Raw genomic sequence first — 24,075 nt, 5'->3', positions numbered from 1 at the left:
ACATCTTAATATAATATTCTATCGCAAATATTTCTGTATTTTGTGTTATGTCCGGCAGAGACCTTTTTCTAAAGCTCACCTGAAGCATCTGATCTGTGCACATCTGTTGGTTTGATGGCTCATAATACAACTACTGTAGCCTGAACACAAGCACACATGACAGATGACAGCTGTGACAAAGCCTGTTGTCTTTCTTTGAAACGTTTTGTTTGTGTTAAATACTGTTATGCACTAAACCATGTGCTTTAATCATCATTTGCAATGGCAGACCATGTTTAGACCTAAACATTTGAATATTAAATCTAAAAAGATGTAGTGTAAGGTTAAGATTATTATATTCCTATGTGGAATGAGTGATGGATTTGCATGTCCATTTTTCCATGTATCCCTTTGTAACAGAAGGAAACATAGGAGTCCTATGCCTGACAGAGTTATTGTGTGTTTGATGGTTGTCCAGCGTAGCTTAAACAACAGAGAAACTCAATCTATGAACTGGGGACAGCAGCAGTGTTTCTGAAACCAGACTGTCTTCACATTCTCTGCTGTGGAGGACAGACATGGAGGGTTGCTAGCTCCTGTTACGTTCCAGTCTCCCACCACAAAGGCTTGTTTCCAAGGGCTTAAGTGACCATGATCCGTTCATCTCTTTTCAGACCCAGTTCAGTTTCCAGAAAATACTGTATATTGACCCCTACTAATTAGTGCACTTGTCTTTTCTGGTGGATGATGCTAGAGAAGTAGAAGGAGAGGGAGAGAGAGGGGGTAGAGCTTGGATAGGATAGACTATGCCTAAAGTCAATGCTAGTTGGGTGGCATCTCACCTGAGACTGCAAAATAGCTAACAAAATGGCAACACTGACTATATGCATTGAATCTTTTATTTTATTTTTGCACAGAATCCATGCCCACTCACTCAGGACAGTACACACTCACTCACACTGACACTCCAACACACACATACACACACACACACACACACACACACACACACACACACACACACACACACACACACACACACACACACACACACACACACACACACACACACACACACACTCACATACAGTACAATCATCCTATATGCTGCTGCTACTCCGTTTATCAAATATCCTGATGCCTAGTCACCTTACACCTATACATACAGTATCTACCTCTACCATTCCAGTAACCCTGCACATTGTAAATATGGTTTTGGCCCTGTAACTGACCCTGTATATAGCTTACTTACTTTCTCGTGCTCTTTTTATTTCTATTTCTTGTGTGTTTTTGTTCTACTTTACTTTATTTTATAGTACTATGGATATTCATTACTGCATTGTCGGGAAAGAGCTTGCAAGAACAGCATTTTACTGTACTTGTGCACGTGACAATATAACGTTAAACTTGAGTCATGTGCTCAGTCTGAGTCCTGAGAGATCTCACAGAGGATTCTGGTCCATTAATGTTGCATGAGAAATTGGATAAGGATAGACAGGGGATTACTATTGTAACTATGGATTTGGAGAAGTGTGGCATCTCTATGCATCATCATTACAGCTATCTCCTTTCACATGTGATCTGTGTTTATAACAGCATAACAAGCAGACAATATACTCACAATGTCCAGACAGGTAATGATGATGCATGTCAAGCAGTTCTCAAGGTTGAGAGCCATGAGACCATCTGAGTTTGGTGACAGATAGCGTGTGAGTGGCATCCTAAGCTCTGTGGATCCACTGACACCGCTGAGTAGAAACAATGCATGATACAGTACACAGCCAATGGTACAGACCAGAGGTCACCACACACAAGGTATACAGCACACAGAGAGGATCACCTCTTAGGGCTTGGGGATAGAAGCTATTCAGGAGCCTGTTGGTGTCAGACTTGTTGCTCCGGTACCGCTTGCCATGCGGAAGCAGAGAGAACAGTCTATGGCTTGGGTGTCTGGGGTCCTTAACAGTTTTCCGGGCCTACCTTTCACACTGCCTGATATAGAGGTCCTGGATGGCAGGAAGCTAGGCCACAGTGATGTACTGGGCTTTCTGCACCACCCTCTGTAGTGCCATGCGATCGAGGGTGGTGCAGTTGCCATACCAAGTGGTGATGAAGCCAGTCAAGATGCTCACAATGGTGCAGCTGTAGAACATTTTGAGGATTTGAGGGCCCATGCCTAATTTTTTACAACCTCCTGAGGGGAAAGAGGCGTTGTTGCGCCTTCTTCACGACTGTGTGCGTGTGTGTGGACCATATTAAGTCCTTAGTGATTCGGACACAGAAGCACTCAACCCGCTCCACTACAGCCCCCCCTCCCCGTGTTTCCTGTAGTCCCCAATCAGCTCCTTGGTCTTACTGACGTTGAGGGAGAGACTGGTGAACAGGCCTACCACTGTTGTGTCGTCAGCAAACTTGATGATGGTTTTGTAGTCATGTGTGGCCATGCAGTCGAGGTTGAACAGGGAGGACAGGAGGGGACTAAGCACACACCACTGTGGAGCACCCGTGTTGAGGGTCAGCGTGTCGGAGGTAATGTTGCCTACGCCACCACCTGGGGTCGGCCCGTCAGGAAGTCTAGGATCCAGTTTCAGAGGGAGGTGTTCAGTCCCACGCTACCAAGCTTGGTGACGAGCTTGGGGGGACTATGGTGTTGAACACTAAGCTGTAGTCAATCAACAGCCTTTTCACATAGTTATTCCTCTTATCTAGGTGGGTGAGGGCAGTGTGGAGTGCATTTGAGATTGCAAGTACCCTTAGAGTTCTTGTGAACAGGAATGATGGTGGTCAGCTTGAGACGTAGGGATTACAGACTGGGACAAGGTTGAAAATGACCGTGAATATGTCTGCCAGCTGTTCTGCGCATGATCTGAGAACACGCCCTGGAATACCATCCTGCCCCGCGGCCTTGCGAGTATTGACATGATTAAAAAACTTACTCTCATCGGCCTCGGAGAGCGAGATCACCCTGTCCTCTGGGACGGCGGGGGCCCTCATGCACAACTCGGTAGAGTAGAGTAACAGTGGTCTCCTACTTAAGTACAGGCACAAGTCATCAGACTCTTTTAACTAAAGCCCAATACTCCACTGGATCCTTTCTGTAAACTCTGGACCTTGGCACCGGATCACCGCTGCTACCGATTGGCTATAGTGGCTAACGCCACTGCCACGAAGCTAGCACCAGTTAGCCGTGAGCCAGGCGCATCTCCTGGCTAGCAAACTAAATTCCACAATACCTCTTTCGCCATCTGGCTTGGATTCTCTGTCGACACGGCACCCCACCGCACCACCACGACTGGTCTGCCGACGAATACTCCATCCGCTGTGCCTTCAACCGGTCTCCGTCAGAGCAGACGCTCCTACTAACCCCGGGCTACTAACTTTAAACGCCATGTTGCTAGCGTAGTGGCGGCTTCCCTGTTCCATCTACTGCTGCCCCCTGGACACTATGATCACTTGGCTACATAGCTGATGCCTGCTTGACTGTCCATTAATCACGGTACTCCATTCTGTTTATTTATTTTTTATCTGTCGGCCCCAGCCACGAACTCAGGCTCTGTGTGTAGTTAATCCGACCCTCTCTGCCTAGTCATCGTCATTTTACCTGCTGTTGTTGGCTTAGCTGATTAGCTGTTGTTGTCTCACCTGTTGTTTTAGCTAGCTCTCCCAATCAACACCTGCGATTACTTTATGCCTCGCTGTATAGCTCTCTCAAATGTCAATATGCCTTGTATACTGTTGTTCAGGTTAGTTATCATTGTTTTAGTTTACAATGGAGCCCCTAGTTCCACTCTTCATACCTCTGATACCTCCGTTGTCCCACCTCCCACACATGCGGTGACCTCACCCATTACAACCAACATGTCCAGAGATACAACCTCTCTTATCATCACCCAGTGCCTGGGCTTACCTCCGCTGTACCCGCACCCCACCATACCCCTGTCTGCGCATTATGCCCTGAATATATTCTACCACGCCCAGAAATCTGCTCCTTTTATTCTTTGTCCCCAACGCTCTAGGCGACCAGTTTTGATCGCCTTTAGCCGCACCCTCATCCTACTCCTCCTCTGTTCCGTGGGTGATGTGGAGGTAAACCCAGGCCCTGCAGGTCCCCAGGCAACCTCATTTGTTGACTTCTGTGATCGAAAAAGCCTTGGTTTCATGCATGTCAACATCAGAAGCCTCCTCCCTAAGTTTGTTTTACTCACTGCTTTAGCACACTCTGCCAACCCTGATGTCCTTGCTGTGTCTGAATCCTGGCTTAGGAAGGCCACCAAAAATTCTGAGATTTCCATACCCAACTATAACATTTTCCGTCAAGATAGAACTGCCAAAGGGGGAGGAGTTGCAGTCTACTGCAGAGATAGCCTGCAAAGTAATGTCATACTTTCCAGGTCCATACCCAAACAGTTCGAACTTCTAATTTTAAAAATGAATGTCTCCAGAAATAATTCTCTCACTGTTGCTGCCTGCTACCGACCCCCCTCAGCTCCCAGCTGTGCCCTGGACACCATTTGTGAATTGATCGCCCCCCATCTAGCTTCAGAGTTTGTTCTGTTAGGTGACCTAAACTGGAATATGCTTAACACCCCGGCAGTTCTACAATCTAAGCTAGATGCCCCCAATCTCACACAAATCATCAAGGAACCCACCAGGTACAACCCTAAATCTGTAAACAAGGGCACCCTCATAGACGTTATCCTGACCAACTGGCCCTCCAAATACACCTCCGCTGTCTTCAATCAGGATCTCAGCGATCACTGCCTCATTGCCTGTATCCGCTACGGGTCCGCAGTCAAACGACTACCCCTAATCACTGTCAAACGCTCCCTAAAACACTTCTGCGAGCAGGCCTTTCTAATCGACCTGGCCCAGGTATCCTGGAAGGATATTGACCTCATCACGTCAGTTGAGGATGCCTGGTCATTCTTGAAAAGTAATTTCCTCACCATCTTAGATAAGCATGCTCCATTCAGAAAATGCAGAACCAAGAACAGATATAGCCCTTGGTTCACTCCAGACCTGACTGCCCTTGACCAGCAGAAAAACATCCTGTGCCGGATGCAATAGCATCGAATAGTCCCCGCGATATGCAACTGTTCAGGGAAGTCAAGAACCAATACACACAGTAAGTCAGGAAAGCAAAGGCCAGCTTTTTCAAGCAGAAATTTGCATCCTGTAGCTCTAACTCCAAAAAGTTCTGGGACACTGTAAAGTCCATGGAGAACAAGAGCACCTCCTCCCAGCTGCCCACTGCACTCAGGCTAGGTAACACGGTCACCACCGATAAATCCATGATAATCGAAAACTTCAACAAGCATTTCTCAACGGCTGGCCATGCCTTCCTCCTGGCTACTCCAACCTCGGCCAACAGCCCCCCCCCCCGCCCAAACCTCCCCAGCTTCTCCTTTACCCAAATCCAGATAGCAGATGTTCTGAGAGAGCTGCAAAACCTGGACCCGTACAAATCAGCTGGGCTTGACAATCTGGACCCTCTATTTCTGAAAGTATCCGCCGCCATTGTCGCAACCCCTATTACCAGCCTGTTCAACCTCTCTTTCATATCGTCTGAGATCCCCAAGGACTGGAAAGCTACCGCGGTCATCCCCCTCTTCAAAGGGGAAGAAACCCTGGACCCAAACTGTTACAGACCTATATCCATCCTGCCCTGCCTATCTAAGGTCTTAGAAAGCCAAGTCAACAAACAGATCACTGACCATCTCGAATCCCACCGTACCTTCTCCGCTGTGCAATCTGGTTTCCGAGCCGGTCACGGGTGCACCTCAGCCACGCTCAAGGTACTAAACGATATCCTAACCGCCATTGATAAAAGACAGTACTGTGCAGCCGTCTTCATCGACCTGGCCAAGGCTTTTGACTCTGTCAATCACCATATTCTTATCGGCAGACTCAGTAGCCTCGGTTATTCTAATGACTGCCTTGCCTTGCCTGGACAGAGTTCAGTGTGTCAAATCGGAGGGCATGTTGTCCGGTCCTCTGGCAGTCTCTATGGGGGTGCCACAGGGTTCAATTCTCAGGCCGACTCTTTTTGCTGTATATTTCAATGATGTTGCTCTTGCTGCGAGCGATTCCCTGTTCCACCTCTACGCAGACGACACCATTCTGTATACTTCTGGCCCTTCCTTGGACACTGTGCTATCTAACCTCCAAATGAGCTTCAATGCCATACAACACTCCTTCTGTGGCTTCCAACTTCTCTTAAACGCTAGTAAAACCAAATGCATGCTTTTCAACCGCTCGCTGCCTGCACCCGCACGCCCAACTAGCATCACCACCCTGGATGGTTCCGACCTAGATTATGTGGACATCTATAAGTACCTAGGTGTCTGGCTAGACTGTAAACTCTCCTTCCAGACTCATATCAAACATCTCTAATCTAAAATAAAATCTAGAGTCGGCTTTCTATTTCGCAACAAAGCCTCCTTCACTCACGCTGCCAAACTTACCCTAGTAAAACTGACTATCCTACCGATCCTCGACTTCGGCGATGTCATCTACAAAATAGCTTCCAATACTCTATTCAGCAAATTGGATGCAGTTTATCACAGTGCCATCAGTTTTGTTACTAAAGCACCTTATACCACCCACCACTGCGACCTGTATGCTCTAGTCGGCTGGCCCTCGCTACATATTCGTCGCCAGACCCACTGGCTCCAGGTCATCTACAAGTCCATGCTAGGTAAAGCTCCACCTTATCTCAGTTCACTGGTCACGATGGCAACACCCACCCATAGCACGCGCTCCAGCAGGTGTATCTCACTGATCATCCCTAAAGCCAACACCTCATTTGGCCGCCTTTCCTTCCAGTTCTCTGCTGCCTGTGACTGGAACAAATTGCAAAAACCGTTGAAGTTGGAGACTTTTATCTCCCTCACCAACTTTAAACATCTGCTATCTTAGCAGCTAACCGATCGCTGCAGCTGTACATAGTCCATCCGTAAATAGCCCACACAATTTACCTACCTCATCCCCAGACTGTTTTTATTTATTTACTTTTCTGCTCTTTTGCACACCAGTATCTCTACCTGCACATGACCATCTGATCATTTATCACTCCAGTGTTAATCTGCTAAATTGTAATTATTCGCCTACCTCCTCATGCCTTTTGCACACAATGTTTATAGACTATTTTTTTCTACTGTGTTATTGACTTGTTTATTGTTTACTCCATGTGTAACTCTGTGTTGTTGTCTGTTCACACTGCTATGCTTTATCTTGGCCAGGTCGCAGTTGTAAATGAGAACTTGTTCTCAACTAGCCTACCTGGTTAATAAATAAAGGTGAAATAAAATAATACAAAAATAAAAAAGATAGGTTCACTTCACTGCCCTTTGGACAAGAAAAGAACATTCTAAGATTGACTTGGAAGTGTTAATGTCTGGTTTCCCATTGTAAATTACAAAAAGCAACGACGCCCATGTAGGATGAATACAAGGTAAGAGATGTCATCTCTTAGGCATAGTCAATCATGTCCAAGCTCCTCTACCCCCTTTTACTTCCTCTCCTTCTCTAGCATCATCCAACAGAAAAGTAAAGTGCACTAACTAGTAGAGGTCAATATATTTTTCTTAAGGAAACCGACCCGTGTCTGAAATGTGATGAACAGATTATGGTCACTAAAGCAGTCAGAAACTAGTATTTTTGGTGGTAGGCTGAAAGGTAACACTTGTTACCCTACTCTGGTCAGCAACCCTCGTCCTGGAGAGCTACAGGGTGGGACTGACTGCTTTTGTTTCAGTCCAGCACTAACACCCTGTTTCATCTAATCCAGGTCTTGATGATTGTGTTAAGGGTTTAATTGGAACCAAAGCCTGCAAAGTGCCAACAGTCTCAGGACCGGGGTTAGTGTATGTACTACGTTACAGGGTTCAACTGTCACTGTGATCACCCTGACCATTAGATCTAACCGCTCTGATGTCAGTATCTTCTCTTCTGCAGGTCTGGTCACACATGTAGCCTAACACAGAGTGCTTAGGCCTCTGGGGTGGACGTGCCTTGTTGTTAGCTGTTTATCTCCTCCCACCTGGATCTCAGGTCGGAGCTTTGACCCAGCCTCCTCTTCCTCTGATCAGGACGTTCTCTTTGGCAGTATGGGTGAGAAGCGGGGTAGTCCCTTCCAGCTGCTGAACCGCGTGCACATAGACTGCGATGGTAGTGGTGGAGGATCCAAGACCTTAGAGCCAAAAGGTCATGAAACAACCAGCCTCACCAACCCAGACCTGGGCACCATGGACAGTGCTGCTGCTGCTGACAGTACACGCTTCTCTCCTGTTTCACTGGAACTGGACCCCACAGCGGTGAATAATGGATCAGACATTCCCTGCAGCCCGCAGACGGACACAAAAGACCCAGCGCTGCAGATCGACAGCCGGCCCTCTACCTGCGGCCCTAACCCTCCTCCTTTTCCTCCAGCTAGCCGGCTGCTCTCCTCCAAGCACTTCCAGAGCCCCTACATTACGAAGACTAGCATGCAGGGGGATGTCTACAACTTCCTAGAGAGACCCACTGGATTGAGATGCTTCCTCTACCACTTCTTGGTGTGAGTACCTCTTCCTTTTAACCCTCTACTGGTCACTTCAACATACCGGTAGCTAAAAGGCTAGACTGCTTCCCTAGATGACATTCTTTTGTGAATATAACATGACATATATCCTATTAATGACATTAACATTTTTGATTTAGAAATATTCAGAATTAGTGGCTTTCAAATGTTGCCTAAAAATATATCTCCCCCAGAAATAACAGTGGATTTGGAAAATGCCATTATTAGACCAAAGGCAAGGACACCACAGTTCACCGGACACAACACAGAGTCCAAACATTTAACATTTACTGTGTTTTCCTCTGCATTTGTTGATAACGAAATCTGAAAATACTCTGGATACATTCAGTAACATGATGAGAATATTCCTGGAAAATGTGGGGTAGGTGCAACATTAAAACAAAAAAATGACAAGACTTTGAGGACTAACTGGTGTCTCCAAGTGTCTCCAAGTGGCCACACACCTCTACAAAGTGTGCACAGTTCCTAAGTCATTTCAATGCACTTTTATGACTTAAAGAAGAGTCCTCAAACATAAGGTGCTTTTTTTGAGGTCTCCTAACTGTGCCGTCTAGGAACTAGATCAAGCGCACTTGTAGTTTTATTTGGAACACAAACGCCATCGCACTATGACTGTTGTTCCATTAGAAATCGCAATCTGAGTCAGATGGACATCATTTGAAAGCTTGTTATATTGTTACAGTGGGGCAAAAAAGTATTTAGTCAGCCACCAATTGTGCAAGTTCTCCCACTTAAAAAGATGAGAGAGGCCTGTACTTTTCATCATCTGACAGACAAACTGAGAAAAAAAATCCAGAAAATCACATTGTAGGATTTTTAATGAATTTAAAAATTGCAAATTATGGTGGAAAATAAGTATTTGGTCAATAACAGGTTTATCTCAATACTTTGTTATATACCCTTTGTTGGCAATGACAGAGGTCAAACGTTTCTGTAAGTCTTCACAAGGTTTTCACACACTGTTGCTGGTATTTTGTCCCATTCCTCGATGCAGATCTCCTCTAGAGCAGTGATGTTTTGGGGTTGTTGCTGGGCAACACGGACTTTCAACTCCCTCCAAAGATTTTCTATGGGGTTGAGATCTGGAGACTGGCTAGGCCACTCCAGGACCTTGAAATGCTTCTTACGAAGCCACTCCTTCGTTGCCCGGGCGGTGTGTTTGGGATCATTGTCATGCTGAAAGACCCAGCCACGTTTCATCTTCAATGCCCTTGCTGATGGAAGGAGGTTTTCACTCAAAATCTCACGATACATGGCCCCATTCATTCTTTCCTTTACACGGATCAGTCGTCCTGGTCCCTTTGCAGAAAAACAGCCTCAAGGCATGATGTTTCCACCCCCATGCTTCACAGTAGGTATGGTGTTCTTTGGATGCAACTCAGCATTCTTTGTCCTCCAAACACGACGAGTTGAGTTTTTACCAAAAAGTTATATTTTGGTTTCATCTGACCATATGACATTCTCCCAATCTTCTTCTGGATCATCCAAATGCTCTCTAGCAAACTTCAGACGGGCCTGGACATGTACTGGCTTAAGCAGGGGGACACGTCTGGCACTGCAGGATTTGAGTCCCTGGTGGCGTAGTGTGTTACTGATGGTAGGCTTTGTTACTTTGGTCCCAGCTCTCTGCAGGTCATTCACTAGGTCCCCCCGTGTGGTTCTGGGATTTTTGCTCACTGTTCTTGTGATCATTTTGCCCCACGGGGTGAGATCTTGCGTGGAGCCCCAGATCGAGGGAGATTATCAGTGGTCTTGTATGTCTTCCATTTCCTAATAATTGCACCCACAGTTGATTTCTTCAAACCAAGCTGCTTACATATTGCAGATTCAGTCTTCCCAGCCTGGTGCAGGTCTACAATTTTGTTTCTGGTGTCCTTTGACAGCTCTTTGGTCTTGGCCATAGTGGAGTTTGGAGTGTGACTGTTTGAGGTTGTGGACAGGTGTCTTTTATACTGATAACAAGTTCAAACAGGTGCCATTAATACAGGTAACGAGTGGAGGACAGAGGAGCCTCTTAAGAAGAAGTTACAGGTCTGTGAGAGCCAGAAATCTTGCTTGTTTGTAGGTGACCAAATACTTATTTTCCACCATAATTTGCAAATAAATTAATAAAAAATCCTACAATGTGATTTTCTGGGTTTTTTTTCTTCTCATTTTGTCTGTCATGGTTGAAGTGTACCTATGATGAAAATTACAGGCCTCTCTCATCTTTTTAAGTGGGATAACTTGCACAATTGGTGGCTGACTTTTTTGCCCCACTGTATATGATATTACAGTTTTAGTCTTTTACAATGCAATTCAGCACAACTGATTATTATTTTGGTGCGCATAGAAAGTGGTCCTGAGTGCATTTAGGTGCATGTGCTTTGGCAAATGTTCTGCACAATAGACAAACACAGGCTCACTCTGTTCAGAACAACCCAGGGTATGACACCATGTCATCTTGGAACTACATAAAATACGGTGATCATAAATCAGTATATGACACAAGTTTTATAATATGGAAATGTGAAATGCGTGTTTGGCTTGCTTGTATGACATCAAAACTATTTATTATCTTTGAAAATACATCTGAAAATACATCTTCATTTACAGCATTCCTGTCACTCAGACAACAAAACATTTTCAAGAGTTGCCAAATATGTCAGGAGTGATGGGGGACAACTTCTTCCGAAGTTCAGAACAGCTGTCAGTCAAAACCCATACAGAGCTGTGAAGCGCAGAGCAGAGCATGTTACTGTACAGCCACTACGTTCCAGTTTAGGCGTTTATCAGTTCCCAAATATGCCATTTTCAACCCGTATACGGGTACGAGTGTAAATCACTACTTATAGTTATCGTAATGGCTGTAAGGAACATGTTCTGGTTCCCAGTAACTAAAGGAGAGGTTGTCTGTCACTGTGGCCTGGCTTCTCTAATTATTTCTCCATGAGACCACAGAGCAGGCAGGAGGAGGTCAACACGATCCTGTCACCCACACCTCTGTTCTTGTCCGACTGCTCTCTTTTCTTACCTACCGGTCAACAAATCAGCCCTGTATGTTCTTAACCCTGGGCAGCATGGGTCTGGGAGGCTCACGGGGATATTGGTATCCATACATTTAACTCCATACTTCTTGTATTAAAAAATGTTGGCACATAAATGCACTTTAATTCAAGATTTAAAACGGAAATGATGTTTCTATGCCTCATGGCAAAATGTGTACAATAAGCAGGATTTTTGCTTTAAAGTTGGAACAACAAAAAGCCTCTATGCCCCAAGTGTGCAAAATTAGCTTAAACTGCAACAACAACAAAAAATCTAACTTTTTGCAAAATATGTCCCTTACCACAGCCTCACTCAGCCCCTAAAACCACAGCTGGTTGAGGGAATGCTAAGAGTGTGCAAAGCTGTCATCAAGGCAAAGGGTGGCTATTTGAAGAATTTCAAATATAAAATATATTTTGATTTGTGTAACCCTTTTTTGGTTACTACGTGATTCCATATGTGTTATTTCATAGTGTTGATGGCTTCACTATTATTCTACAATGTGTAAAATAGGAAAAATAAAGAAAAACTCTTGAATGAGTAAGTGTATATCGGTAGTGTATATCATTCATATGTAAGTCCAAATATGGATATAGCAACTGTACATTGAAGGTAAAGCGGTTGCAACAATGTATACAATATGTACTGTAGCTATAGAAATCTATGATGCATGTTTCATTCCATAATCCCAGGATATTTAATGGTATGAGGATGGGGAATGAATGGTTGACTCAATAAGTGACTCGGCATGACCATGTGAATGGAAACGCCGTTGAGTCGTCCAGCTCTTGTTTTCCTCCCGTCTCTGTTTGTTGTGTGTGTGTGTGTGGCCTGGCATCTCTGATGATAATCTTCCCCAGCAGTAATTGAGGCTATAATGTTCCCCACTCACACAGAGAGAACCCGAGAACCCCTGGACTCGTACAAAATTAAACCCTGATTCTGATTCATCCTCTCTGACGCTCCTTTAAGTAACCCTTACTTGTCAATGGGTATTAATGATTCTGCTGGGCCTCCTCTCCGCTCTGCTCCACTCTGCTCTTCTATATCAGGCCATCCAGGAGAGACATGAGAGGAGAGAAAGGAAGGCTACATCAAGGGCTGTGTGCAGCAGCCATGACGGGCTAAGTGGCCTGCTCTTCATTACGATGACACAGATAGATAGGCAGAGAGGGTTGAGTGGTTGTGTGCCCGGCTGCCAGCGTTTCCAGCCCTATCCGTCACTCCTCTTATCTGGCTGAGGTCAAAGCCAGAGCCAGGCCAGGGACAGTGTCCCGCTGTGGACTACGTACTTCAATGCCTCAGCCAGAGATGGAGGAGAAACAGACTCAACTCACGGCAATTACATCCGTCCCTGGGCCACACACGGACATAGACTCACAGGTCCGCACATAATGACGGGCACAAAGCCATGAATACACACTCTCTGTCTCTCTCTCTGACACACACACACACACACACACACACACACACACACACACACACACACACACACACACACACACACACACACACACACACACACACACACACACACACACACACACACACACACACACACACACACACACACACAGTCCAGTAGAGAATAAATCCCTCTGGTTACCCACAGCGTACTGGGGCAGGTGTCAAAAAAGAGTCTTATGCAATGTCATGCAGTGTAGTCAGCAGGCACTTCAGGCTCAACATAGAACAGACCAGACACTTTGGATCTCTGATGAATATGTCTCTCTGGTGAATAAGGATCCAGTAGAACTCAGTCTTTCACATGACATTATCTTACACAGGAGATAAGGCATGTGTTACCACAGCCTCACTCAGCCCCTAAAACCACAGGCTCCTTTGATCCGTGGCTTGCCAAGCTTCTCACTCTCTCTTCAGATCATCAATGGCACTGGACTGACTAGTCCCTAACTGATTTTATTTCTGAAGGAAGTGCATCTTCAGGGAATAATCTACCATACACAACTGATACAACCACACACAGCAGATGATTAGGTTTTGTTGCTGTGGATGCTATTATGTACTGTATGGGTGATTCAACAGAAGTGATGTAAATTACTTTTCCCCAAAAAACAGTTAAGTCTCCAAATGTAGGACAATTATTTACATCATGATGTGTTTTATTTAAATCCAAGGCAGTAACAAACATATTCAGGGCTTTTTATGCCATTAAACTTCTTTGGCAGGTTCGCCTAAAATAATAAAAAATGAAAAAACATTTTCGAGATGGAGAAACACTTTCAGTGTTAACTTAAACGACTAAAACCACATCTAAACTATGTAGAAAATATAATGAACCTATATATTTTTTTAGAATATAATATTTGAGAACGATCTTGTCTCAGCGCTGCAACTCCCCAACAGGCCCTGGAGAGGTGAAGGTCGAGTCATGCGTCCTCTGAAACATGACCCACCAAGCCGCGCTTCTTAACACCCGCTTGCTTAACCCGGAAGCCAATGTGTCGGATGAAACACTGTTCAACTGACGACTGCAGTCTCCCGGGCCCACCACAAGGAGTCGCTAGAGCGTGATGAGCCAAGGAAAGCCCCCCCGACCAAACCCTCTCCGACCGCTGCGCCACGCAGGAGGCACTATAAACCTATTTCCATGGAGGTGGCTATCCTAAACTTCATATTTGAAAATAAAGCAATTTTTTAAACACAAAATTTCCCGCTGGGGACTACGTACTTCAATGCCTCAGCCAGAGATGGAGGTGGGATGGGCCACTCCCAGTTGGTAAGGGTAGGTAACAATACATCTGCCATGCTGATCTTCAACACTGAGGCCCCTCAGGGGTGCGTGCTTAGTCCCCTCCTGTACTCCCTGTTCACCCACAACTGCGTGGCCAAGCACGACTCCAACACCATCATTAAGTTTGCTGACGACACAACAGTGTTAGGAGTGATCATCGACAATGATGAGAGCCTATAGGGAGGAGGTCAGAGACCTGCCAGTGTGGTGCCAGGACAACAACCTCTCCCTCAACGTGAGCAAGACAAAGGAGCTGATTGAATATGCCCCCATTCACATCGACAGGGCTGTAGTGGAGCGGGTCGAGAGTTTCAAATTCCTTGGTGTCCACATCACCAACAAACTATCATGGTCCAAACACACCAAGACAGTCATTAAGAGGGTACGATAACACCTTTTTCCCCCTCAGGAGACTGAAAATATTTGGCATGGGTCCCCAGATCCTTAAAGTTATACAGCTGCACCATCGAGAGCGTCCTAACTGGTTGCATCACCGCCTGGTATGGCAACTGCTCGGCATCTGACCCTAAAGCGCTACAGAGGGTAGTGCGTATGGCCCAGTACATCACTGGGGCCAAGCTTCCTGCCATCAAGGACCGATATACTAGATGGTGTATGGCCCATAAAATTGTCAAAGACTCCAGTCACCCAAGTCATAGACTACTCTCTCTGCTACCGCACTGCAAGCGGTACCGGAGCACCCTGTCTAGGTCCAAAAGGCTCCTTAACAGCTTCTACCTCCAAGCCTGCTGAACAATTAATCAAATGGCCACCTGGACTATTTACATTGAAACCCCCCCTTTGTTTTTACACTGCTGCTACTTGTTTATTATCTATGCATAGTCACTTTACCCCTACCTACATGTACAAGTTACCTCGACTAACCTGTACCCCCGCACATTGACTTGGTACCGGTACACCCTGTATATAGCCTCGTTATTGTTATTTTATTTTTTACTTTAATTTATTTAGTAATATTTTGTTAACTCTATTTTCTTAAAAATGAGTTGTTAGTTAAGGCCTTGTAAGTAAGCATTTCATTGTAACCTGTTGTATTTGGCGCATGTGACAAATAACATTTGTTTTGATTTGATTTGAAACACACACTTTATAACAGTGTAGAATGAACGCTCCTAAAGCCACACCCCTACAAATATCACCAGGTGATGAGATTGCAACCTTCTCCAGTATGGCCACATGGTGGAGTAGTCTGTCTGCAAACATATAGGAGAAAACTTTGTGAGCAAGTTGGTAAATCTGAATGTATTTTTGGAAGGTTCACTACCAAACATCTAATATATCAAGAAATATGTAAACACATGTTTTTGGGACTAAAATATATGTTTACTGGGATGAATATAATTTATGTCCCAATGAAATATTTCCAGCAATATGTTAGCTATGGGGATTCTTTAAAGTCCAAAATAAGTAAAAATTGTCCAAACCGAAATGGTCACAACCAAAACATTTGACACCATAAAGATATATAGAGGTCTTTGTATCTATGCCATTATGGAGTCTGTGATAGCCTCAATGGCACTTCCCTTGCTATCTCCCATTTAGAGTAACATACACCATGCTTTACCAACTGAGCTACAGAGGACCAACATGTGGGTAGTGGATAAGTGCACACTTCAGGAATAGATTCAGTCTTTAACTTGTCATGGTCTCAACTCTCTGGATCTGGATCTGGGTCTGGATCTGGGTCTGGATCTGGGTCTGGGTCTGGGTCTGGATCTGGGTCTGGGTCTGGATCTTGCGACCAATGTTCTGGTGTAAATGTTGATCTTGGCTCCTGGATATTACCATAGTCTTTGGAAGACAATGTTCTCTGATCATTGGCTGATCACTCCCAACCCATAGGAATCCCCACCCAGTTGACTACTTTTAAATGTTGGAAGCCCTCAATGGTAATGTCTGTACCAAAACAAATTATTTCCATCAAGTCCTCTATTTATCTCTATGATTGACACTTGACACCAAAACGCCTAATATTTTGCTAAAGTAAAGATAGGTAAAGTGATCATTTAAACATCAAACAATAATTAATTAGATGCATAAGTAATTAAATCAGTCAATAAGTTTCAGATTCATATAATCAACATTAAACATTTTACAGGGAAAAATAGAGATGCTATTTCCCTAAATGAAATGTCAAGGTTTTGAAAATCAGGTAAAAAATCATGCTTTTACTATTTTGTTAATTTGGTATACAATTGTAATAAATACAATGAACATGTAATAGAATATTAATCCAAATGATCACTACTGCATGGTTCTCATTTTACTGCAACTTGTTCACTATGTTTAATTAGTGACAAATTTAGTGAGGTGGTAAGGAATTCAGGTAAATATGATTTAAATATGCAATACAAACAAAGTGTGTGAGTAGAATATACAGTTGAAGTCGGAAGTTTACATACACTTAGGTTGGAGTCATTAAAACTCGTTTTTCAACCACTCCACAAATTTCTTGTTAACAAACTATAGTTTTGGCAAGTCGGTTAGGACATCCACTTTGTGAATGACACAAGTCATTTTTCCAACAGTTGTTTACAGACAGATTATTTCACTTATAATTAACTGTATCACAATTCCAGTGGGTCAGAAGTTTACATACACTATGTTGACTGTGCCTTTAAACAGCATGGAAAATTCCAGAAAATTATGTCATTGCTTTAGAAGCTTCTGATAGGCTAATTGCCATCATTTGAGTCAATTGGAGGTGCACCTGTGGATGTATTTCAAGGCCAACATTCAAACTCAGTGCCTCTTTACTTGACATCATGGGAAAATCAAAAGAAATCAGCCAAGATTTCAGAAAAAAAACGGTACTGGTTCGTCCTTGGGAGCAATTTCCAAACGCTTGAGGGTACCACGTTCATCTGTACAAACAATAGTACGCAAGTATAAAAACCATGGGACCACGCAGCCGTCATACCGCTCAGGAAGGAGACGCGTTCTGTCTCCTAGAGATGAACGTACTTTGGTGCAAAAAGCACAAATCAATCCCAGAACAACAGCAAAGGACCTTGTGAAGATGCTGGATGAAACAGGTACAAAAGTATCTATATCCACAGTAAAACAAGTCCTATATAGACATGACCTGAAAGGCCGCTCAGCAAGGAAGAAGCCGCTGCTCCAAAACCTCCATAAAAAAGCCAGACTACGGTTTGCAACTGCACATGGGGACAAAGATCATACTTTTTTGGAGAAATGTCCTCCGGTCTGATGACCAGACAGACTATTATTCTGACATTTCACATTCTTAAAATAAAGTGGTGATCCTAACTGACCTTAAAGAGGGAATTTTTACAAGGATTAAATGTCAGGAATTGTGTCCTAAGTTTTCATAACTGTGGCCTTAATTGCCTACCGTCTGTAAGATGTTAGTGTCTTAACGACCGTTCCACAGGTGCATGTTCATGAATTGTTTAAGGTTCATTGAACAAGCATGGGGAAACAGTGTTTAAACCCTTTACAATGAAGATCTGTGAAGTTATTTGGATTTTTACGAATTATCTTTGAAAGACAGAGTCCTGAAAAAGGGACGTTTCTCTTTTTTTGCTGAGTTTATATCTACTGTATGGCAAGTATAATCCAGCCTACGTAGGTCGAGGTCCTCCTGCCTCTCAGCACGTCCCCACAGCCTGGTCAGATGTTATGATCAGAAGAGGCATGTCTATTTCATAGTCATCTTGCAGGTTTGAATCTGAGGTCTGTGAAGCCAAACACAGCCACATATTCAGGAGAACTTTGTCGCAGTTGAGTAATAACATTGCTCGTAAATTACAGGTAGACTTTATTGAGTAGCCTTTCAAACATGTTTCAATCACTATCTTTACAATAGTATACCCAAACTCATTTTGAATCAAGTGCCAGGCCAACTAGGTTATTTTGAAATTATACTGTATGGTCACATCTGGAAAGATCTCTGTGATCTTGAGCTGTCTAGTCAATTGAAGTGGCGTTAGAAACTAGTGCAAATGTTTCCACCAGATCATTCTACTTGGAAACAGTAAACATGAATAAGTAATCTTGTGCTGAATTGCCTGGTGATGAGCGAGGACAGCCACAGTCCAAAGTGCTCACAGAATCTCCACTCATGATGCACTCCAGTGGAGGCTATTGGTTACTACCATCATGTTTTACCCTTGACTTGGTCATTGTCTTTGGTCGATTTGGAACTTTCACATTATAAACTGTTACTTCTTCTTACAGTGGGTCTATACACGTTGTGATGTGTTCGCACCAGGGCCCTAAAGCAACTGAGGACACATGAGGTTCCATGAGGACACAGACTTTTTGGACGGATCTTGCGTTATCTTCTTATATCGCAGTATATTTGCCATTACAGAAGCTGATTCATAATGTGAGACTTTGATTCAGAAATCCTCATTTGGAATACGTTTTCATTTCCCAGGGAGATAGCCATTGATGGATTTCCCTAGATGGACAGTGATAAGCTTTGGCCAAATGGCTCGACTGACTGAAACACTGATTATGACAGACCACCTAGCTTTTTCATTCAGCTCGGCTGTAGGACCAGTGTGATCTTACACTGGGGTCTCTGTGTCTGACACTTGTCAACAAGAACACACACACACACACACACACACACACACACACACACACACACACACACACACACACACACACACACACACACACACACAAATGTTGTTTTTTCTCCCGGGGGACCATGAATGGTTCATATTGAAGGGGGGATTTGGACTACACTGCAGTGACTGCTGACTGCTCTTTCTAGTGGGGCATGGGGATATGCAGTTACTGTAATAATTCTGGATCAACCACCAGCAGATCCCAGGGGTTTTGTCCTTCCAATCAGGTTCTCTAATGATTGTGACCTGGTTTGTCGTGACGTTAACACCTCCAGGGGCTTCAGAATACACACAGAGAGGGTTTAGGTCCTTCAGCATATTACTGTAGGAGGAATAGAGAGTACCTTAGTTTTGCTAGCTGCTACTCATATTGGTACACTTATAATGCACTTTTCGTTATACAACAATCACGGAAGGCTACAGTGTGTGCATTTAAATCATGTAATACATGAAAAACAAATACTCACACATGGTAGTTTATACTGCTTTTTTTGGAACTCAAAGATGCTTTTTTTCAATTGGAATTTGATTAAAATAGGACTCTGCAGTTTGTCTTATGTAATTGCGACTGTTTTGTTTTTGGCATGGGACCCTGTTCAGGAGGATTTGTCCTCTGTTTTTGCTCCGTCTTAGGATCTTCTGTTTTTTGTACCTAGGCATGAGTAATTTTAGAGTGTATGAACTCTGGATACACGCAGAGCTTGAAGTCTGGTTTTACTCTGTGTAGTACTTCATATATCGTACTCTGCATTTATGCTGTTACCAGACACCACTCAGAGGTTTGGAAATACATATTTGGCTCCAGTGGATAAGTGTTATTGATATTGCTGGGGTCAGGGATTGATCGTTCCGTCTTCCGTGTGCTTCAGTCCTCTCAAATTATAACTTTACTAGCTACCTTCATTTTGTTCTTCCAAAAGCTTTAACTTAGCCTGGTCCCAGCTCGGTTTGTCCCTTTTGCCTACTTCAATGTCATTGTCAGCCCAAATTACAATGTTTGGCATGGCAATTCCCATAAGGAGTTGGTAAGAGAGCAAAAAAAAACAGACTTAGCACCCAGGCTAGCTTTGACTGGCCGGTCAGATGATGTCTTTATTTGTGTGGTATTGATACTCTTGCAGGTATAACTACACAACGGGAAATGCCACACAGTATTCTACAGTACAACCATTCTGGGGGGAATCAGAGTGAGGAAACGAGCAAAAATAGAGGCAGTATTTCACACTGCTACGTAACATCATTTTCTCCGGGGAATTGGACACTTGCGTATAACCTAGCCAACAATGTCATCATATTTTTCATGACTAAAAATCCAGTTAAGGAACTCCCTTGTTATGACAAGAGAGAGGATTAAGGGATTACATGTAATTTGAGTTTAACTGCCCCCTCCAATTTCTTCACTTCTTCCCCAGATGTGAGAAAATGCTCAAATTTAATCAAAATACGTCGGCAGACGAAACCACTACAGTGATTTTGTTCACAATATACTCCTACTAAGGACAGGGATTTTCAGATGACAGAAACGCTATATTCTCTTTTCATGATGTGTGATGTGTGTTTTATTAATCCCAACATGAGTAGGCCTAAATGTTGGAGCCGTGCATGTTTGGTGATATCCCTCATAGCCTAAATACTGGAACGCCACTTCCATGTTTTGTATGGACATCTGTTCAGTTCATCGAGGATTTACAGTAGCTACAATTCAGCAGGGAATTCAGCATTGCCTTTATACAAATGAGCATTTGTCAGTCCTTCTCTCTCTCTCTCTCTCTCTCTCTCTGACCGAGAGCTTGAGATTATAAGGTTCTGTCTGCATTTTTTTTGTCCACAGTTTAGTTTTTAACATAACCGTGTTCTGTTCATGTTCTCTACCTATACACTGTAGTACTCTAAAATACCCCAATTCATGTTGTTAAGTTAAAAAGAATACAAGATTAAAATTGCTCTCACCATTCAACCCTATTAGGGTTCAGAACTTTAAAGCCATTTATCTCAGAAGCGTCTTTTTACAGATAGAACCTTATGATGCTAAGGACGTGTGATCTTGTTCCAATTTGTTTTCATACTACAACAACTAATCTGTGGAAAAACCTTCTCCAGTTCTTTGTCATGGTCCTTTGAGATGGATTTGACCCATTGTCGACCATAGATTTTGTGCATTTCAGTGGGTTAAATGTCTTGAAACAGCTGTGGCTTTAGAGTCCAACGAGAGAGTTGTAGTCAAGCATGTGTCAAGACAACAGGCAAACCGTAGTGACAGTTCTCTAGGTTTACAGGCTGGTTGCGTTAAACTGAGATTGCGTGAGCCTGAATGGGACTGCAGTAGAGTATAGTGGTACTAATTCAGACCCTCTCCCACCATTTCACCCCACTAATCCTGCCTTCAGCCCAGGGAGGGGGGCTTCCTACTGTCCTACTGATGTTACCTCTCTGTCTACTCCTGTTTTAGCCCCTCTAGCGTTGAATGATTTGCGGTGAAATAAGTGTTCCCAATTTTCCTTTTCAGTAAACTCTTAATGGCAGCTGTACAATAGATGTTTTTGCTAATTTTAGATGTCAGTTTGCTTTTGAATGGACACTAACTCAATCATTGTCTGTTATTGTTTGGGTTTGTCTTGCTATCCCTTACCATCTCTCAGACAGGCCTGTTGTAGCTGGAGCAGCTGAGTCCTATAGAGTGTGTTATTGTTCTTTTGAGGAGGTTCTGGGCTTTAATATGTCTTTCTCAGTCTAGTAGTCAACTCACGTAAGTCCCGTACGCCAAGTGAGTACAATCTACATCTGGGATGTGATGTAACTACAGTCGTGTTCTCTCTCTCACTCTCACTCTCACTCACACGAAGCACATGGGACATTATCATCGCACGTGTGTGTGTTTATGTGTGTGACGGCCGTTAATCCAGGTGGAGGGAAATCATTCCCCCATCTGGCCCATGTGTCACAGAGTGTGAGGAGAATCCTCCTGGAAAACCTGGTGTGTATGTTTCTCACAGAACACAAATCTCACTTCACCCCTCCCACGGTCAGCCACACTGGATGGGGTTTCAACACCTACTGCTTACAGTACAGTCAGTACTATGCGTCCCCTATTTAACACCATCTCTGAGAGGGTATTACTGTACACTATACAAGCAGGAAGTCTCAAAGAACCGTGGCTGTGTAATTAAAACCATGAAAAGGTTGTGAACCTGAACTTTGATCTGGTGTTTGGAGAGTGTTTTGAATGTAAACCCAATGTGAGTGTTTGAATACACAGAATGTGTATTGAAAATATAAATAAAGTACTCTGAAACACCCAAAAGTGTTTCTTCAACCTGAATATTGGTGTTTTTAAGGTTTTTATGAAAACACTTTTTGGGGTTTCAGTACATGTAAAAGGCAGCACAAAACACAAAAACAATGTTTCTCATACAATCAACGGTTTAGAAATGCAAATGGTTTATAGGCCCTTATCATAAATCAATATTTAGGCTATGGAGAATATTTTTTGTGGAATTCCAGCTTTATTTTTCAATGCTTTATTTAGACAGATTAGAAACAGGAGGGGCAGTAAAATGGTACATTTCAGTGGAATTTCACCCCCTCAACCACACAGCCACACCGTAAGAAATTATTCTGGGGTGAATTGACATGGACAAAAAAAAACAATAACAAATACTTATTTGTATTATTATTATTATTATTATTCTATATAATTTTTTTATTATTAAAACAACAACTCCCATCAGTGGATGCTATGGTCAGTGGGTGTGCTCGCCCCCACCCGCCCCTACACGCCAGTAGGGTGAAGCCCCCTCCACCGGCTCAAAGGGATTTTCCAAGGGCGGTAAAGACCAAGCCCCGCCCGACGCTCTGGCGGGCATGGAAACCAGCGCACCCATAACCAACATATACTTAATAAAAATAAATGCAAGTCGTGCAGAGGCCGTGCTCTAGCGCTAACTCACCCGGCTTAGACACTCTCCCCACCGAAGACTGAGGTTCAACTCCCCGCTCCAACCCTTCAATCTGTTTCTCCCACCTATCTGTATCCCCTCTGTCATTTCACAACTCTCCATAAAGTGTCAAAATACCCCCAAGTCATTTCAATTATTTCTTATTTTCATTTCACCAAAAGAATGTAACAATAAATACAACTGAATATGTTTCTCGAAATGTAATTATCTTTCATGAGGATAACCAAAGAGAGAGAGAAGTCTTTGGTTTGAATCACTTTGCATTTCTTATCTTGTCACGTGGTTCTTTCACACGCCGCCGTATCTGCTGAAGAAAGAAATGTGTTTTCCTCTGTAAATATAATGCTTGTTGTACCACGAGGTGTAGTAGAACGGGATGAACAGATATCAAAATCATCAGGCAAAATGACGTTCAATGAGGACAGCACCCATTCCCACAATGTAAGACACAGAAGTGCAGAATCCTCAATTCTTGCTGTTTAACCACCAGTTATTGCTGGTGGTTTGAACACTGCTTGACATTATAATAGTGTTTAGAAGGTTTAGAGAGAGGACCATGTAAGGACCAAACACCGTACATAACATTGTGTGTGGCCTTATGCACAGCTACTATGTACATGATCAGTTGTCAGGAAAACCACAGGGCTCTAGAGACAGTATGTCATGTGATCGATAGTAAGAGTGCTGTTTGTTTCTTTCCTCCACAGATTCCTCATGGTCCTAGTGTGCCTCATCTTCAGTGTCCTGTCCACCATAGAGCACTATGCCGATTTCGCCAGCGGAACTCTCTTCTGGATGGTGAGTGGACTTGTGATGGATTTCCTCTCTTTAGTTTTTTGTTGTTGTTGTTGTATTGCAATACCATCCACATCCACATGATGGGAGTAGGACATCTTGGGTGGGAAGCAGACTAACCGCCATCTTAAATTCAACAGTTCAACAGTATGATAAAAGTAGTGAACCTCAAATGAAATGGAAAGGATATATAAAGGCACATGAAACTCTATGTCTATTAGTCGTCAGCATGCTTCAGAAGTTATTGCTGGGGGGGATTTGGTTCATGTAGATTCTAACGGCCACTCTCAGTACTACTCTCACAGGTAGACAAATACTGATATGGGTCAGGATAAGGAATTTTCATCACACACACACACA

The 24,075-nt window shown here is 43.6% G+C and overlaps 1 pseudogene; it reads left to right on the top strand.

The window, feature by feature from the left end:
- The first annotated feature begins 8,087 nt into the window (after positions 1–8,087).
- The window catches only part of LOC139377666 (potassium voltage-gated channel subfamily KQT member 1-like), a 253,531-nt pseudogene continuing 237,543 nt past the window's right edge, over positions 8,088–24,075 (top strand).

The sequence above is a fragment of the Oncorhynchus clarkii genome, chromosome 2 (genome assembly GCF_045791955.1).
Source record: "Oncorhynchus clarkii lewisi isolate Uvic-CL-2024 chromosome 2, UVic_Ocla_1.0, whole genome shotgun sequence".
NCBI lineage: Eukaryota > Metazoa > Chordata > Actinopteri > Salmoniformes > Salmonidae > Oncorhynchus > Oncorhynchus clarkii.
This window is presented reverse-complemented; position numbering and strand designations above follow the sequence as displayed.